Below are 6,990 nucleotides of genomic sequence, written 5' to 3'. Positions count from 1 at the left end.
TACGTGAATTTTGCATCACTATTTCTTATTATAAATTACTCTTTATTAATGATATGTTTCACATTTCTAATAGTTTTTCTCTCAATTTGCATATTTACGGGAGGGAAATTATTAGAATGTTGCAGAAAACGAGCAAAACAAGGACCTGTGGATAAAATATTTTTTGATGACCATAAAATGCCATAAATGATATGACAATTATTTTTATGTCAAAAGAAAGCAGGAGTGCATGGGCCCACATGGGGGATCCCTGTGGAGGACACACCACCCCTGGTTCTGTGGCCCCCACAAGATCCCCCTTGGCTAGCTCCGGTGCCCGATGACCTTATAGTAAACAAAAGCTCCTTCGTGATTTTACAGGATTTTTCCACCGCCATCTGCGAGGAAGAGCACTTTTCTTTTCCTTGAGGTTTTTTTCTCAAACACCCTTTCCCCCTAGAATGGCGAATTCGAAGGCATCGGCATCACCAACGCTCTGTTCATCCTGGGGATCATCAACAGGACCATCATCACTGTGATCCATCTCCATCCCTACCTTTCAATCTACAAATTATTGCCTCAGAAATCTTTGTCGGGAGTACTTCTTGGTGTTGATTACTTTCTATAGTTGGCGCAAAGAGGTTTTAGTTGTGAATGATTTATATTTTCAGATTGTTAATCATAATTTCATGTCCATTGATCATGACCCATTTGATGTCTTGTGATTAATCCACTAGATTCTTGAGGACATGGGAGAAACCTTGTCGCTAGTAATATTGTGAGAATTTGAATATGGTTCAATGTTTTGATATTATGTTGTGGTGTAATTCTCTAGTGGTGATGTGCGAATATTGACTGCATATCACTTAACCATTAAGGGACTAGAGGAGAGCATTTTGTGATTAGTATATGCATGATTTGTACAACATATATTTATATATTTGTATGTGTATGTGTATTCATGTATATTTTAGTATCCTTAAAATACTTGCGTAGAAATTTGTAAAGCACATGGTCCAACAAATATCTTAATGGTGTCTTGTGGTGTATGACTAGGTAAGCAAATTTATATATACTTAACAGAATATTTCACCGAGGAAACACATGCCATCACGCGAGAAATCCATTGCTGAGAGAAGCCCCATTTAGCCAGTGCCTTGTCCAAAATCTCCCAATCAACGCGATCATAGGCCATAGATAAGTCAAGCTTGTAAGCACAAAAAGCTAGTGAATTATTCTTGATTGACTGTATATGGTGAATACATTCAAATGCAATGATAGAGTTATCATATATAAGCCTTCCTGGAATGAAGGCGCTCTGATTTTCAGATATGAGGTCGGTGAGGAAGGGCCGTAGTCTGTTAACTATGCATTTAGAGACAATTTGATATACCACGTTACACAAGCTACTTATAAAAAATCCTTGAGCTCCTTGGGATGAGGGACTTTACGAATCAACACAATCGCTGTGTCATTGACACCATCTGGCATAACCCATGTAACAAAAACAAAATCCTGGACTGCCGCAATAATTTCCTCCTTGAATAACGCCAATATCTTTCATGAAGACCATTCTCCAATATCTTCCATGAAGAACCTTCTCCACAAAAAAAATCCTGGACTGCTGCAACAAAATCCTGGACTTCTTGCTATGACATGAAGAACCTTCTCCAATATCTTTCATGGAAAAATATCTAGGCATTCATGTGAACTCATGACATAACTTTGCACCACCACAAATTTGTGAACCCTATAATGCGACAAGACAAAGGAAGCATGCTATGATGATCAAAATAGATTTAAAGGCAAACAATGATTAGTGATTAATAACATATTCTCATAGTTTCTCACGTATGTAGGCTCGATGGCAGAACATGTAGAAGGGGCCGCTTTCAGTTAATTTGGATAGACTTATGCTTCTTTGTGTGTTCACCAATAAGACCACAAAGACTCGCGCGCAGTATGTTACAGAAACAAATATTAAAACAATTTTTTTTCAAACGAAGCTTGTTTATTGCTTTCTCACACGCGTGTGCCCACACGCCCGCATGGACACACGATAATTACGTGATCTCTACTGACTCTATTTGGCTCCGCAAATTTTCTAACTCTATTTTTCAACACAAATTTGCAGCCATCTACCTTCGCAAATCTGCTACCTCAGTGTAAAAGAAAAACCTGCAGTTCAATTTTAAATATTCAATTCCATTCAGTTCCATGATTCATGTTGGACCATAGGGAGCTCATATTTGTCGTTTTAAGAAGGCAATAGGAACACACTGGCCTGAATGGTAACCATATGGACTTGCCACTAGTGCGGTCCATGGACACATCAATTATTGATTGTCATATTTTAAATTCTTGAACATTATGAAATATTATTTTAAAATTTTAATATTCATACTTTACAAAATAACAAGTTTTCATATAAATACTTTCAGGCTTGAAATTGAATGTTTATCTCATGCTTAAAAGATGTTCATGTCTGTGAACACAAATGTTCATGTATTTTTAAAAAATTGTATGGAAAAGAATTGTTCGAGCTTCCACTATCTCCAAACTGCCCGAGCTTACCATGATCCTCCTACATCCGACAGTTCTCGCAAGGTTCAGCCCAAACCTGACGGCCAGAGCCTCTGCTGTGAAAGAATCAAAACAACAATGCCTATTTTTTCATTCGGCGCAATTAATTGTCCACTCTGATCGTGAATGATTGCCCCCACGGATCTTTCAAGTATATCTTGATCAAACCCCGCATCAACATTTAATTTCATGTATCCCTTTGATGGCTTTTACCAAATGCCAGACCGAAGTTTAGCGTTTGGTGAACATGCGATACTGAAATTTGCCGCGAGTCCGCGTACAGCTAGGGATCCGAGTGGATGTTTGAATTTCTTCTCCATGGTATACTTTATGATGTTCAAACCACAAATACCAAGCTGCGGTAGCTACCATCTCTCTCATTTTTGGAAACCCAAGGATATAGAATTATGTATCTTCCACATGCAACAACTCGTGCACCACTTCCTCTCCAGACTTGTATATTGTGCACTTCTTCTTTACTATCTCATACAGCCCCAATTGTCTCCAAACCTCTACTGATCTTGGACATTCAAACAAGAAGTGGATTATACTGTCAGGCCCAAACCTGCATTATGGGCATTGGATTTTAACCTTCATGTGCTTAGAAGCTAGGACTGCCCGACAAGGAAGAGCAGCATGTAGGACCCGCCATATGAAGATTTTAATTTTTGCTGGGCATTCTAAGCTCCATATCAAATTGAGGATTACATTGTCATATGCTGGCCCAATTCCGTCTTGCAGGTTACCTCACTAAATAAGGAGAACTATACCAACGCCTTATTTATCCCTAAGGAAATAGGATCCAACTACCCAACTAATCCCTATTATCACTGGTCTTTGGTGTAGTCTTCCACGCCTACTTGAAAAATACCTCTTGTTTGGCTGCCCTTCGGTGCATCACGTACCAGCGAAATGGGCGAAGAGTGATGATGCAAACACCGCGGATGTATTTCATTTGCACGGCTTGATGCGCTCAGCGGGATGACGTGTGTCGCACATGACACATTCTAGTGTAAACTATTACGTCACATGGAATCTGTTCGCGTGCATACACCATGTCACGCTTGCCCGATACATTGGGCCAACGCTCGCGCATGCACGTAAAGTTAAAAGGTTTAAAAGGGATGGAAAAATTACAGAGTTATACTAAAAGGAAGGTTTAAAAGGATGCCAAAATTACATAGGGGGCAGAATTAAGGCACCAAATCCAGGGGATCGTCAGGGGGACCCTATTTCTCCATACCTATTTTTGCTTGCAGCGGAGGGCCTGTCATGCCTCTTAAAAAATGAATCATCTCACCTTAGTTGTATTCGAGTAGCTCCATCGGCTCCATTGGTAAGCTACTTGCTCTTTGCAGATGATAGCCTACTGTTTGTTAAAGCTAGTGTTGATGGAGAAAATGAGTTCTCCTCATTATTGGATAGTTACTGCAAAGCTTCAGGGCAGAGTGTTAATTTGTCCAAGTCCTTTGTTTTCTTTAACAAGGGCTACCCTAACAACCTTTGTTTCCTTTGTAATGAATGCTTTGAATGTTAAGGTAGATAGATACCTGTGGATGCCATCTGATGTTGGAAACAACAAAAATGGGGCCTTGATATTTTTAAAGGACGGTGTGTGGAACAAAGTCAAAGGTTGGATGGCCAAAATTCTGTCAATTGGAGGAAAAGAAGTGCTAATTAATCTATTGCTCAGGTTGTGTTGGTTTACTCTGTGTCTTGTTTCAAACTCCCTCGTGGACTATGTGAACACCTCAATTCTTTGATACATAAATTTTGGTGTGGCAGTAAGGAGGGCCAGAGGAAGCCCAGTCGGGTTTCATGGAGTATGATGACGAGACCAAAACAGTCTCGGGGCCTAGGTTTTCGGAAGATAGAGCCTTTCAACCTCGCTCTTCTAGCCAAGCAAGCTTGGTAAATCCTGATGGAGCCAAATTCACTAAGTGCATGGATCCTTAAATCAAAGTACTTTCATTACTAATTTTCTATAGGCCGAGCTGAGGGGGGAGGGGGGGGTCCTTCACAAGTGTGGCGGTGGATTCTGGAAGGGCGTGACACTTCAACTAAAGGAATTGTACGACGGATAGGTGATGGAGAAATGACAAAAAATTAGCAGCATAATTGGCTACCTCGTCCCCATAACATGAGGACGATCATCAATAGATTACAGAACCCTCCACAGCTTACAGGGGAATTGATTCTGCCTAATGCAATTTTGAACCGAGAGGCGGTTGCGGAAAAATTCTTACCTACGGATGCCAAAGCTATTCTATCCATACCGATGTGCACAAAACATGTTGATGATTTCTGGTCATGGCAACACAAGAAGAATGGAGACTTTTCAGTGCGGTCAGAATTCCATATGCTTGCTTCTACAAAACTGAGATGCGCAACCTGGCTAGATGGTGGATTGGGTTCTTCAAACAGTGAAAGCGAGCAGAAATCATGGTCTAAGCTATGGGAAATAGATGTACCCTCCAAGATTAAAAATTTCTTATGGAGGTTAGCGCAGCAATCTATCCCAACAACTGATCTTCTCAATCATCAGAATATGTCTTCTGTGACATCGTGTGGACTATGTGGCAATGAGGATTCTTGGCAGCATCCTCTTGGATTGTAATGTGTATGGGCGCTTCAACACATTGATCTTGTGGAAGCCGTGAATAGGATTACAGAACTCGATAAAAAGTGATGGATGTTTGTGTTGATGGAGGCCCTCCCCTCTTCCGAATTCATCCAGGTACTAGTCACCTTATGTTCAATTTGGTTCGCTCATCGGCAAGCTCTCCATGAACATATTTTTTCAAAGCCTTCACGCTACACATAGCTTTGTCATGAGGTACATATATGAGCTTGAAGAATACAAACTAAAATCATCTCATGCAGTACATTTTGCACCTCCTAAGAGAGCAAGGCCTACATGGATACCACCAACTCAGGGGATGGCCAAGATTAGAGTCAACAGGCTGTGTCAAGGGTCGCCAACAAAGGCGGTTTCAATGCCATGTGCAAGGATTCGTCAGGTACTTACCTGGGATCTTCAGCCATGACATGTTTGGGCGTATCAGATCTGGCGACGCTTGAAGCATTGGCCTGCCGCGAGGCTCTAGCATTAGCTATGGATCATCCACTTTCACATGTGATCGTAGCCTCCGATTGCCAAGGTGTTGTGAAGGACATCAATCAAGGTATGGGAAGGATGTATGTCAGCATTATAAAGGAGATCACAACTACGTCCATGCAACTACAACATTGCACCTTCATCTTTGAAGGTCGTGGGTCGAATATAGAGGCACATAGATAGCTTTGCCAAACACGTTTTTTGGTCTGGATGTTGGTCGCCATGTATGGCTTTTGAATCCGCCAGATTTTAATTGTATACCTATGAACATTGTTGGTTAATAAAGAAAGTGTGTTAGGACTAAAAAAATGGAAACTAACTCTAGATTTTTCCTAAGAAACTCTAGATTTTATAGAAAACTAATTAATTACTCTAGCGCATGAATAATACTTTTTTAGCGGGAATACATAGCATACTTTGTTTCCAATGCTACTTTCATTCGCTTCCTAAGAAATTGAAGTTTGCTTCAAGCGTAACAATATTCTATTTCTTTTGGTTCATACAGTTGGCTTCCTTATGATACACATTTTGTTTCTAATGTTAGTCCACCTCACCAACTATGAAACTAAAGTTGGCTTCAAATTTAGGAATGTTTTGTAATGGTACACCAAAGAAATTGCTTCCATGGAATGAAATTTGCTTCAAAATAGGAAACATATATATGAGTCTTCTTTGTAGCGAAGCACATTCTGTGTGCAACGTCACCGTACTTTGCTTGCCTTGCAACTAAAGTTTGCTTCAACCGTAGCAAAATTTAGTTTCCTTACACTAAATAAAATGCGTACATGGTGAATGGATTTTGTTTTGATTTAACAAAAATAAGCTTCTTATATAAACAGATATTTTCTTCCAAAAGGATCACAACGATGTTGTTTCTATTTACTAAACTATTGCTTTGAACCCCTCAATTTTTTTGTTTTGCTTCGAATCAAATAGAAACATGTTAGAAACAAAGAAGCATCATTGGCATCGTATGAAGCAAAACTTCTATACATACAATATATAGAAGCATATAAGTACGTACGTGGGGGGAGGAGAAGCAGGCCCCGCGTCGTCTCCCTATGAGGCGACTCGGGCGGAACCAGGGCCGCCGCTGCCAGCCCCTCTTTCTCCAGCTCCTCCCCTCGCCGCTGCCAGCTAACGTCGCCGGGCGAAGCCCGCCGGCAGCTGGCAGCGGCGGGCGCAGCCCCCGTGCAGCCCCCCCTCCTCCCTAGTCTGTCCGCTCCTCGCCCCCACTTGGCGACTCGATCTGCGCCCCGTCCCCGATCTGTGGAGCCCGCGCTTTTCCTGACCTCCCCCCTTCCACTCCG

The sequence above is a fragment of the Triticum dicoccoides genome, chromosome 7B, assembly GCF_002162155.2.
Source record: "Triticum dicoccoides isolate Atlit2015 ecotype Zavitan chromosome 7B, WEW_v2.0, whole genome shotgun sequence".
Taxonomy (NCBI): domain Eukaryota; kingdom Viridiplantae; phylum Streptophyta; class Magnoliopsida; order Poales; family Poaceae; genus Triticum; species Triticum dicoccoides.
Note: the sequence above shows the minus strand (reverse complement) of the source record.